This window comes from Diadema setosum, chromosome 4 (genome assembly GCF_964275005.1).
Source record: "Diadema setosum chromosome 4, eeDiaSeto1, whole genome shotgun sequence".
Taxonomy (NCBI): Eukaryota; Metazoa; Echinodermata; class Echinoidea; order Diadematoida; family Diadematidae; genus Diadema; species Diadema setosum.
In genome coordinates this window covers 4,024,897-4,038,442 of record NC_092688.1, presented here as the reverse complement: position 1 = coordinate 4,038,442, position 13,546 = coordinate 4,024,897, and the positions used below count along the sequence as shown (strand labels likewise).

The following is a 13,546-nucleotide window of genomic DNA, read 5'->3' as shown; positions in this document are numbered from 1 at the left end:
AGTTGCACTTTAGTGATTTGCAATGGCTTTTACAAAAATGTTCAAACAATCACTCATGATTCTGAGCATTTAAGCATGGCTTATTGCATATTTCTCTAACTCTTTCTTTTCATGAGCATATAGTGAAGTATTTGATAAATGATATGTCTATTACCATCCGCTTCAAATCCGCATCTCTTCCTCGTACTGTTAACTAAAGTTTGTACTTGGCGCTGCCCGATGTTGGCCCATGCTCTCTGCAAGATGTGCTGAAATTCTTGCAGTGAAGTGCCATCTTTCACCTTCTTGCTCGCTTTTCGCTTAATGATATCCCAAAGATTCTCTGCTCGATTACAGTCGGGGGATCTTGCAGGCCACTCCATACGTTCGATGCCATTTCCCCCAACAAACTGATCTACAACTTGAGCGCATGATGCAAAATGGCCATAGGCATGTTAATGTGATCAACCCAAATTAGAATTACAAATCACATGGCTTCTACCAACATTTTTATGTTGAAAAGGCCTATTGTTTAAAAAGTAAGCATAACATCTGTTTAATAGGGAAACACATTGTACCTGAAGAAATTCCTGAGAATTACACAATTTAAAAAGGTCATTTGCTAACTTACATAGGAAATGTATACAACATGTTTATAGCCTGAAGTGCAACTTTTTTTCCCCATGCATTTTGACATGAAATGCGTTTTTTACACGAATAATGATATCTGGTGGCATTGTTACGCCATTCTTGTTATGAGTAATGAAATTCCCTATCCATTCCCGTTTGAATTATGGAAATCCGTAAAATACTTTTTAAGATATATCCAAAATTGTTAGGGGGGAACTTACTTTTTTTGCTGTATATATATATATATATATATATATATATATATATACTGCCCGAGATGCCGAAAAAGCGAAGGGATGAAATATAACTATTGGATGTGGTCTGGCAGGTAGTCGCCATTGGTAATGCAAGGATTCTCAACTATACGTTTCCATCTAGAGGGGTAGAGTGGTGAGACTAGTGTGGTCGCTATAAGCAGGTGAACTTTTGACAGTTTATGATTTGTTGCTGCACGGAGCGGTGAATAAAATTTTATGACAGACAGAAATTCCCACCCCATAGACTTTGCTTCCTTTTCTTTCATTTCAAGGGACATTCCAGACGATCTTCATAATTTCACATCATGTACTTCATAAATTGACAACTCCATGTATAGATTTGTGAAATTTATTGTGGCTCTTGAGCAGAGAATCAATACTTAGGAAAACCTTAAACAAATTACACTGAACGAGGATGAGGACATAGGAGGTTCACATATTTCAGAAATGTAGCAGTGTAATTCCATTACAATTCCGCTTGCTTGCGAGTTCACCTGTGTATAATCTATGCATGCCTTCTTCTTTTGTTCTACTTTCTTGAGTCCCAGCTCATGCATTCTTATAGTGACTCTGCCATGTCACCATCCTTGTTCATTGCAATTTGTTCTAAATTTTGAAAACATTCTTATTCTTCATCCTAATTATCACAAATTCTGAAACTCTGTCCTCAGTATAACTAATTTATAGTTGTTCAAATGTAAAAATCTGAAAATCATCCGGAGGTCTCCTTTAATTGGTTTTTATTTTCAACAAAGTATTACGTGTACATAACATATCATGCAAAAAAATAGTATGATTTAAAGTAGTTGTTTATACGATTTGCCTTGCAAATGATTATGGCCGAAAATTAGTAATGATGCACAGGAGCACAAACCTGGAAGGACGTATGTAAACTTTATAAGCACTATGAGTTGTAATTGTACAAAAGTTTGTTCTTGTATTTGTAATCTAACTTCACATCTTTCCTTTCCTCTCTTTCCTTCTGCTTTTGCTTCATACATAGAAGATCAAGTGGTATTATGTGATCATCCTGGTAACGTGTCTAATGGAGAATGGAACTCCGTCATTACGTCACTGAGATCTTCTTTAACTCTCACCTGCGATGATAGTTACGTCATCAATCCCACAGACTAGGAGCCAAGAAGGGGAAAGTAAGAGGAATCATTGTGAAATTCACGAATTATGCAGTGCGTGATCGTATATATCAGTCGCGGAAGAAGCTGAGGAATATGGATGGAGTCCCGATTTTCATTCAGGAGAGCTTGACGAAGATGAGAGGGGACCTCTTCTGGGAAATCAAATCAAACTTCAAACAAGTAGTGAAACACATTTGGACACAAGATGGCCGAATTCATGTACGTACGCAAGACGACCGACGTCTTACCTTCGTGTCCAAAACCGACCTCAAAAAGTTAAGAACTCCTAACAATGGCTGAAAGGAAACGTCTCCCTATCATGTTTGTATAGAGCTGGTGCCGTATTGTTAAAATCTTGCTTGCCCAAGACCAGATGGTCTTCTTTTGTAATCTGTCAAATGCCACTCTTGTACAACCATGTCCTCCAATGCAATTACCATATTGAGCTTAATTAGCCTAGAGGGCTTGAGCGTCCATTTGTATGGCAAGCATTTTGGCGTTTCTTTTGTATGTGTGTTCTACACATGAATAGCATCTACCTCTCTACTAAAGTCTATAATCCAGTTGTTACAATGTTTTGGCCTGCTTACAGTGGGGTCCTAATGACCTGCGTCTTGTAGTATGCCTTGACCAGTTTTATGCAATCGTGGCTGCTTTATATCTTCTTGGCATCTTTTGGTAGGTCTTGACCTGTCTGTAGTTCCAATGTTCTATTATGTCTTGACCTGTGCAGAGCCATTTCCCTGCTTTCTCCTGTTTTTACCAGTGTCACAGCCATTCGTTCAGTGCTACTTCGTAGTCTTTCTCAAGTTTTCATGTCATGATATGCTGCGTCAAATTTCTTGTGATAGATAAGTTGTTTTAGATAATGGCCGCAGTTCAAGACGCATGCATTCACCAGTTATGCGGCTGTATTATTTTGATGTATTGCTTATATGAGTCAGATAACTTCATTTATATATCCTATCGACACTTCACGGAATATGTGATTTTCAAGTTTGTATCACGCGCATTATTTAAAACTTCAATTTGTGCAATTTTTATGTCAATTAAGTAGTTTCTTTGATATTTCTTTTCTTTTTTCTATTTTTTTTTTTGCCTTTTTTATCCACACTCGTCTTAATTTGAACTGGCCAATATGGTTACACAATATCCTTGTGTCTTATGTAATCTTGCTGTAAAAGCAAATCAAAAAGGTCTTCTATGCACATCATGTGATCAATGGGTTCATATTTCTTGTAGTAAAGTACCAATAAATTTGTACAATGATATATCTCATCAGTTTATTGGCTGGGAATGTCCTCGGTGCATTATGCAACATCTACCATTTTCTGATACAGACATTTGTAATGACAGTCAAAACCTATTGTGATTGTCAACTGGTATCGGCCTCCTAACTCTAAAAGTGATCTTCTTGACCAATATGAACGTTTTTTGGAATTTACAGAAAGTCTTGAGTGTCACCTCATTATCATGGGCGATATAAATCTTGACATTCAAAGGAAGGCTAGTGATTGTACTACTAAACGATATATACGGATAAATGATATATACTCTCTGAATTTTGTTAACACTACTGAATGTACCCGAATCACTAATGAATCTGCATCGCTTATCGATCATATGTTAACGAACAGTATTGAAATGATAAAGTCTTCTGGTGTTATACACAATGGTGTAAGCGACCACTCAATGAGCTACCTTGTATGGAAAGCCCATCAAACTCAGTCAGGCGTAAATTATATCACTTACAGAAAATCGAAAGGTGTTGACATTGAAATGTTCATGTCTGATCTATCTCAAATGAATTGGATTGAGGTTGAGGAGGAGAAAGACATCGATCAAGCTACTACAAATTTCGAAAAGCTTTTGTTTCACGTTGTTAACAAGCATATGCCTCTTAAAACTAAGAGGGTGCGTGCAAATAAATCCCCATGGCTTAATGATTCGATTTTTGGTCTCATGAAAAAAAGAGACTTAGCCAAAAGAAAAGCTATCAAGTCCCAAAACGAAAACGACTGGAAAATGTACCGTGTCCTGAAAAACAAAGTAACCTCCTTGATTAAAAAATCGAAAAGAAGCTATTATACTGAACATTTAACCAAGGAACAAAACGCCAGCAAGTCTTGGAAAATACTGGCTTCATTATTACCAAAGGAAGGTTCCAATTCCCAGCCTCCACCCAGTCAGTGCCAGAGCATGGCAAATCAGTTTAACCACCATTTCGCTAATGTTGCGACTGGACTGATCTCTGATTCATCTGAGAATGAGCCTGAAAATTGTAATTCAATTACTGATACCTGTGTTAAAAATCTTTTCAAACTGTGTACTGTTAGCGAAGAAGATATTTTAAAAGAAATACATTTATTAAAAGATAAGAAATCTGAAGGTTTAGATGGTATATCTGTACATATTTTGAAAATTTCTCAGAATGAAATTGTTAAACCTATAACATTTTTGATTAATAAATCCATAACCCTTGGTATAGTTCCCAAGAAATGGAAGGTTGGTAAAATTATTCCTTTACATAAAAAGGGTGACAGATCGATTCCAAATAATTACCGACCAATTTCTATATTGTCATGTTTATCCAAAATCCTTGAGAGAGTCATACAAAAACAGTTGATTCAGCATTTGAATCAGAATAATATACTCACAATAGAACAATCGGGTTTTCGTCCGAATCATTCTACTTCCACAGCACTGATTAAGGTCACGGATACGTGGTTAAAAGCCATGGATGAAGGAATGTATACAGGTGCCGTATTTGTCGACCTTCAAAAGGCTTTCGACCTGGTCAATGTGAAATGCCTTCTCAATACAATGCATAGAATCGGGATCAGTAGCACCTCGCTTAAATGGTTTGAAAGCTATCTCTCGGATCGGAGGATCGTTACTAGTATAGGGAATTGTTTTTCTGAAGAATTACCCATTGGGCTGGGGGTGCCTCAAGGATCTATCTTAGGTCCCTTGCTATTCATTATATTTATCAATGATTTACCTTCTGTATTTGACTTATGTAGCGTACATTTGTATGCGGACGACACAGTTTTATATGTTTCTCATAAAGACCCGCGTATAGTACAATCAATTTTGCGATATGAGCTTCTGAAACTCGACAAGTGGATTTCCAAAAATAAACTTAAAATCAATTATGAAAAAACTGTGAGTATGCTCATTGGGAACCGTCATATGATTAAAAGGTATAATAGATTGGATCTTAGCATAAAAGGCCATGTGATAAATCAAGTACAGAGTGTGAAATATTTGGGCCTTTATATCGATGCTGAACTCAAATGGGATGTTCATATTGATCATTTGTGTCAAAAGGTGGGTCGCATGATTTCATTTCTTCGTCGTTTACGACAATTTATCAGTAGAAAATATTTAAATTTGATATATCGAACGGTTATTTTACCTCATCTAGATTATGCAGATATTATATTTCAATCATCACGTGGGCAACTTCTTGATCAAATACAAAAGCTTCAAAATAGAGCAGGAAGAATCATTTTAAAGATTAAGCCACAATCTCATTTTTCCGTATCATCCATGCATGAAATATTACAGTGGGAAATTCTGAAATTTCGTCAAATTCGTCACGTTCAAATTATGATGTTTAAAGTTTTGAACAATTTAACACCCAGTTATTTGCAAGAAAATATATCATATGTTGATAAACCCTATCATTTTCGATACAATAATCTTCCTTTACCAAAACCTCGAACAAATAGTTGTAAACGCACATTTTTTTATAGAGGTATAAAGTTGCATAATAGTCTTCCCATTTGTATTCGTAACTGCCCAACAATTGTAACATTTAAGCGATTATTGTTAAACAATTAGACTGAATATTAAGACTCAATGGTGTTTATTATATGAACAATTCAAAGATTCTGTATATCGATTTTTAATTTGAATAAGAAGATAATATTGAATATCATTATTGTTATTACAAGACGATATTACCCCTTTCCTCCCTCTTTTTTCTATATTTTTTTTCTTCTTCTTTTTCTTCTTCTTCTTCTTCTTCTTCTTCTTCTTCTTCTTTTTCTTCTTCTTCTGGTCCCCATGGAAGACCAGTGACTGTACAACAGTGTCGCTGAATATGGGTTTTCCAGCCGTTTTCCACCATCTCATCTATCACTTTGTCTTTGTTATTGTTGCTTAGGTTCTCTGTTTGTAAACTCACACTCGTACTGCTTAATGATGTTATTTTTTTTTGTATAGTTTGTATAACATTGCATTTCTGTAAACTCTGTATATTTTGTAAAGTTATTTCATTGTATGCTTTTTATGACGGGAAATAAAACCAAACCAAACCAAAATCAATGGCAGTGCCACATTGCAATGTGTGGCATCAAGAGACAACAATCTACCTGTCTGGAATACATCAGTCCCGTCTTGCCAGATAATCAAGACTAACATCGAGGGTACCTGTCCCGTCTTTTAAAAATATTTTGGTGTTACATAATATGTACAAGTCACATAAACCTTGTTAGGAATAGGCTTTAAAAATAATTCGAAAGCACTGCCGAAAATTTTCGAACACAGGTCACTAAAGAGGGGTTTCGATTGCCATTGGACAGTTGGATGAGCTTGGTCACCTGAATCACAACTAAGTTTTTAACACTGTTATCAAATCTGTAAAAGTTCAGTTCTGTTCAGTAAAACTCTTAATTCATGGAAACATGTACCAACAACTGCAAAAAAAAAAAAAAAAAAAAAAATGCACATCGATAAAACGAAAGATTTAAGTAGGCTACTCTTCCATTTCAGTGTTTAGATATCCTCTTTTTAAGATTGGACAGTCAATCTTAACAGTATAAAGCGTAACACTTTTTCGTTTTTGCAAACCTGACAATCTCCATTACTCCTGCGATTATTTTTTTCCTTTATAGATAAGGAGCAGGAATGCCATTACCCCGGTAATGTAACACATGGAAAATGGGATTCAACCACTTCGCGGCTTAACTCCACAGTAACCCTGGAGTGTGACAGAGGTTACGTCCTCAGTGGTAGTGCTACCTTGCTGTGTGTACCGCCATCTGTATACGGTTATCCACCAGTTTGGAATACATCAATCCCTTCATGCCATGCAGTCGAAAGTATAGTCAAACTAACCTTTACGGCCAACTGTATATAGCGGCCACCTGTCGTCCATGGCTACTGAAAAAATCCCCCTCCACTGCGAAAAAAACGTCATATTAAATACCCTCCGCATAGCTGTCAAGTGGCCAACGGCCACGAACTTCATATCCTACTGTAGAATTTCAGGTGTCGCGGCCACAGGCCCTGTGCAAGGCGAACAGGTCAGTGATAACCACTTCTGCAATCACCCACCATTTAGGCAGAGTAATGCCGTCGTCCAGTGCTTGCCTGCTGCATGCAAGCTAGTGTGGAAGAACGCAATCAGCTGCATTGTTCAATGTTTGAAACACATGCATACTTACAGTGAGACTTGTAGGCCTAGTCCTATGCATGGATTTTTACATGTGCGCTTGCACAGCCTAAGTATGCGGTACACATTATCACGGCAGCTATACCTGTCTAAAAACGGCCATTCCTTTTCTCCTCGTCGGGTGGCCGCTATAGACATATTTGATTGTAATTGATTGATATGATAACACTGACGCTTAGATATTGCATCAGAGAAAAAAGTGTGTACAATATCACTCAGATGTGGATTAGTGTCTTAGTAGCGTCTGTCGTTGTGAATCGTTTGCGCCATTATGTTTGGTAAGAAATGTTTTCGGGTTGTTGATATTCAGTTGTTATTTCAATTACGTCACCACCAACAAGGCAATGAAATGTTTTTAGTACGCAACCATTTTACCTGCGAATCATGGTCTCCATAAAGAATTATTGACAATAAGAAAAAGTGCATGGCCTAGAACCTGACACCTAAAGATGTTAGTGACCAATGATCTTTGTAAAGCTAACTGCAAACAATAAGTACTGAAGAACTTATCCTAGCGATTAAAATTTAAGGACCCTATCAACAGGACCAGTGAATAGCCAGCTGTCGAATACAGCGGTTACATAGCCATGCGCATTATTCTCTTCAAGAGTGCTAGATTATGTTCAATGTTGGGGGCTACATGTAGGGAGTGGAGCGAGGGAATAGTGTGCGAGGGGGCGGGGGTTTCCCCCTCCTACACGAGGGAGGTTTTGCGGTTTAGGATTTTAATGTAACGTTCTGGTGCACACTTTCGGTGTTTACGGTGTGAAGGTGGATAGCGCTCATTTGCAAAAATTTACAAAATAAACGCCAGTGAGCGATAATGCCATACATATCCTCATACTAATATGATAAACAGAAATATAATGAACAAATATAAGAAAAGAGAACTCAATTCTTTAATTGTTGTTTGATTTGTTCATTTAATAACCAAATAACTTGAAATATCCGAGTCGGAAAAAAAAAAACCCAAAGGGAGTTTTAAAATGGGGGAGGGGGGGGGAGGCAGCTGCCCCTTCTACCTCCCCCACGCTGCGTATGGCCATGACAGGTAGAATGTATCGTTTAATGTTCAAAACAATCAACATTATTATAAACATGTAATTAGTTCTGTCCACAGGGAGATAGACGGATAGATAGATAGATAGAGGAAAAAACAAAGATTGCTAAAAAAAATGAATAACAGAGACATGTGCTGCTTTATTTCGTGGAAGAGCTATCACAGTGTGTGGAAGTGAAACTACGTTATTTTTGTGGTTATTAACTCTGCCGTTTATTCACCAATTCCACTTTACGCACAGTCACTACTCCTTCGCCAAAGGGTAAATTTCTGCTGATTTCACTGGCAGTGTCATTTGTGGCTTTTATCATGCTGCTTCTCCTCGTCATCACGGCCTGGTACCTGCATCGGAGAAAGAAGTAAGTTTAAAATCAGGTTATATTATGGAGTCCCTACGAGCATTTTACAGACGGGGAAAATGCCGTCAAAGCCAGTTAATGAGATGAATACTGGTATTATAAGATCATAAGTGGAACTAATACTCTAAACGGTAACAAAGATTCAAGAGTCAAATTCATTTTCATTTCCATTAATAAAACAGAGAAATTATACACAATGTATAAGCAGAACATGTTTGTAATAGTTGAAAAAAAAAACCCAACGTGATTTGATAAAGTACATTGTTAGAATGAATAACAAATGAAGAAAACACAATTGTATTTTTAGAACATATGCATATAATATGCATTATTATAGTACAAGTTGATTAAGAATGGGAATGGAAAGAGATAAGCTAGATCACAACGTTTTTCTGCCCAGCACTTTCGTTTCAACCATTTTCAGCTCTGGATATTCTGTGTATCAGATATGGCAGAGAACCTTAACAAGTGCTTAAGGACAGAGATACAGTACATTTGAGGTCGAGTGATTGAGATTTAAATGGAACTAAAACAACTCTGTTATTTACCTATACATGGTGAAACCATGAAACGGCACACTGGCCAATAAAAGACAAAATATTCTGTTGAGATTATATTCAAATACGAAATAAATAAGACACGGGTTTGTTTATATGCTTATTAGAAGAATGTCTATTCAGCAATTTACGCAAAAAAAAGAACAATAAAAAAGGAGAGATACACAGACTCACGCATTATTTTCTGGTCCATTGCATAGTCAACAATGCTGTACAATGAATAACACATTAGACAGATTTATTGATCCTTGAACCAAATTTGCACCATATTGTACATTTTGTTCCAAAGTCATGTAAGTATGTAATGTATATACCTTGCTTTGCCATCAACCTAAAGAAAAAAGACACACATACACAGTTACAGTTTGGGGTAAGTACGCACTAGGCCTACTAGGAAAATCACTTTGTCATGTTTAGTTTGATTACAGAAATTAAACTGAAAGTAAGAGAAGTGGCTGATGAATTTTTATGTTTCATCGAATCTCGGCATTGGAAATTTGGATTTACGAAAGTCAAAACCAATACAAAGACATCAACTTTGAGAGTTTGATTTCTCCATAGAATTCCTAGTGATCGAGTATGAAATGATGTAATAGATATATATATATATATATATATATACATATTTGTCACGCTAGACATTTGCTTATACAGTTGAAATGTTATACTTCTTGAAGATATTGTGATTTGCGGATTAGAAGGATATTACACTTCAGGAAATATAAATAGATTGAAAGTTTTGCGGATTATTTTACTTTTATCTATCAGTTTCTATGCACTTGATGAATTCAGCCTACAGAAACTGGGTTTTGCTTTTAATGTACCCTTTAATGTGCCTCCGGCACCACGAAGTGGTGCCGGAGGCATTATGTTATCGGGTTGTCCTTCCGTCCGTCCGTCCGTCCGTCCGTCCTTCCGTCCGTCTGTCCTTCCGACCGTCCGTCCTTCCGTCCGTCCGTAATGAATTTTGTGAATAGCGTAACTAAAAAACCTTTTGAGGTATCCTAATGAAACTTAGCATGTATGTGTATTAGGGGGTGACGTTGCGCCTATCAACTTTTGGGTGCACATGCTAAAGGTCAAAGTCCAAAAAGTCAAGGTCAAATGCTTAAAATTTCCCTATTTCCCCCATATCTATGCAATGCCTGAAGATTTTTTCTTGACACTTAGTGTAAACATGTATTACCCACTTAAAAGTTCTCTGGTGAAAGTTTGGGGTCATGAGGTCAAAGGTCCAAAGGTTAAGTAACAATGTTAAAATTTCACTTTTTTCTCCGTATCTTGAATGTATTGACTAGCAATGGTTATCTAGGGAATTTGGGGTTCATGGGGTCAAAGGTCAGGGGTCAAAGGTCAAGGGCAATACTTCAAAATGTTACTATTTCCCTTATATTCATGCAATGCCAGCAGGATTATTTTTTTAACTTGGTGTATGCGTGTATAACCCAATAGAGACTCTCTTTTTTTTTTTGCCAACAAGATCAAAGCTCAAAAGGTCAAAGATCAAGCGAAAGTGCTGAACTTACTTCTTTCTCCATAATATCTCGGAAGTGGCTCAAGTTATCTTGAAACTTAGTACATATCTGCATGTATGTATGTTCTGCCTGACACTGATTCTCTTATGAATAATCTTATTAGGATCAAAGGCCAGATGAAAATGGTAACAATTTACTGTTCAATACAGAAAGTGCACTTTTTCTCCATACCTTGAAAATTATTCAATGCATAAACTCTACAATTCATGCTCTCCTATTCATCCAATTAAACATAGGTCAAGGAAGGTGAATACTCAACACATTTGTGACAAACATGTAATTTTGATATTTTGCCAATTTTGTAAAAATGTAATCACACATTGTCCACATCTACTATAGACCTATTAGGAGAATCATGCATTATGGCAGAGGCATACCAGTCGCCATAGTGACATTTCTAGTTGTGTATATGTTATAGAATTCAGTTTAAAATGTTTATTAAACATAAATATTTAGAACTCATAAGCAAAGGTGTTTTGTCTTACTTGCTTCAGATACAAACCTTCATCACATCGAAATCAGACAGATGGTGACATGAATAACGATAACGTTCAACCTCCAGTCCCTGGTACTCCCTCTGCCAATTTGGATTACCCAATGCGTACTTGGGTCAACAGCCCAGGAAGAACTGTCCCTCCGATTCCTGCTATCCTCGAAGAACCTGCAAGTGATCCACATCTATCGTTACATGTCTACCAGGATGCTGAAGAGGTACGCAGATGTGATGCAAAGGTTCCAGTAATGTCAGAGCGCCCCAATCTGGTGGACAGTGGTGGGCATTGCGGCGCGTATCGTCCGCCGGGAACATGAGATCCAGAGCCACGGAGAGGAGTCGAGGAATACAAATACCACAACGTGGTTCCCAGTGGTTTTGGCAGGGGTACTGTGGCCAAACAGGTTCGTTTGTTTGACCCGACTGTCTACAATACTCTTGATAGTGCACGGGATCCTGTCGTTGGCCATAGTGCCATGATATCGCAGAAGATTAAATGGGCTGAGAATACTAGCTGTACTTGGGATGCTGACATCGAAGGTGAAGAAACGTCTCTTAAATTCCACCCACAACGAGGACCTGTGGGAACCCTTGACTGGAACACTACTGACGGCGGAAGTGATTATGACATTACCGGTGCCGCAAGCGTAGCATACGAGGGAAGAAAATTGCCTATGGTCACATCGGCTAACCCAATTCCTGACAATAATATGGCAGAGGAAGAATCGTTGAGAAACCCCACTATGTCCCCTCTCTGCACTAATCACCAACCTCTGGGGAACCTCGGGGAACTCTTTTACTACCAGTTGGACTCAAGTGAGGCTGCTGACATCACCATTAGCCAAGCACCACGATCTCCGTCAGCATTCGACTCGGATGACTACAGCCTGTTGAATCCTCGCCCAGGCTTTTTACCCTGTTATCCAGGGCTTGAATCTCATGCGAGAGGAGGTCCTACATACAACGACAAAGATACGGCAGTAACTTCAAATCTCATAGACAGTAGCTCCGAGGAATTGTATGCTAAATTAGATGACCAGAACAAAAGGCGTTTAAATGAAAAGGAATCAGTTGTCTCTCACCAGGGCGCCACAAACGTCATAAACGGCGCCACCGCAAATTGGCCTGTCGAGCAACTCTACGCAAAGATAGATAAAAGAGGAAGAAAGTGTTAAAAGGGGCTTGTAATGCAAGACATTTCAAGCAATGGAGCATAATGATAAGCTAAACCTTCTGGGATGGGTATTTCACCAATTTTGTCAAATTGTTCAAGTACAGTGATTATAGTTGATCAGGAAAATGACAGAGCAGGGAGGTGTGATCTCCCTGGGCAAAGTTGACCTTGATTTCAGCACAGAGGCATCTTGTGGCGCTTTTAGGGCAATTTGAATACAATCACTACAAGAATACAAACAAAAACACAAGATGCACTATCAGGGACAACTCGCCTTTGTAATATGGCTTTGTTTAGCGGAAAAAACGATCAGCTGTGGAAAAAACAAGGTTTTGGGGCATTATATTTTCGCATACGCTTTGTACGCAGTATTTCATTTAATGGACTTGACACAGTTATGATCGCATTTTAATGATCTAAATACTTCATGACTACACGCAGTGGCCGTACACAAAAAACACTCAAAAAATCAACTAAAAAAAAAAAACAGATGCAAACACAGGAATATACAATTACAACTGCATCTGTCCAATTTTTCTTTTGCTTTGGCATATGGACACGAACTTTCCCAAAAATATATTTTTTCTTGTGTGTGTGTGTGTGTGTGTGTGTGTGTGGCTTGGATTTTCTCTCAAAGAGTCGTGTTGTTTCACTGTAAAGTTGGTTGTGGTGAAAGATATTTTCTATATTTATCTTTCCAATTTAGCATTTTCCTCACATACTCCAAACAATAATCCCAGTGAGAACTCTTTAACTTCACGTCCATAGATACTATGAATCTAATGCACAATTTTTCTTCAAGATATTGCTCATTTTTTCACTCTCTATTAATCTGAACAACGCCAACTTTGAGAAAATGTAGACAGTCGAATTGTTTAATCAGAGCATGTTGCAGGTCTTGGTGA

General features: G+C 37.7%; 1 pseudogene; it reads left to right on the top strand.

The window, feature by feature from the left end:
- Window positions 1–8,832: 8,832 nt before the first annotated feature.
- Window positions 8,833–12,642, top strand: LOC140226768 (uncharacterized; annotated as a pseudogene).
- Window positions 12,643–13,546: the final 904 nt, after the last annotated feature.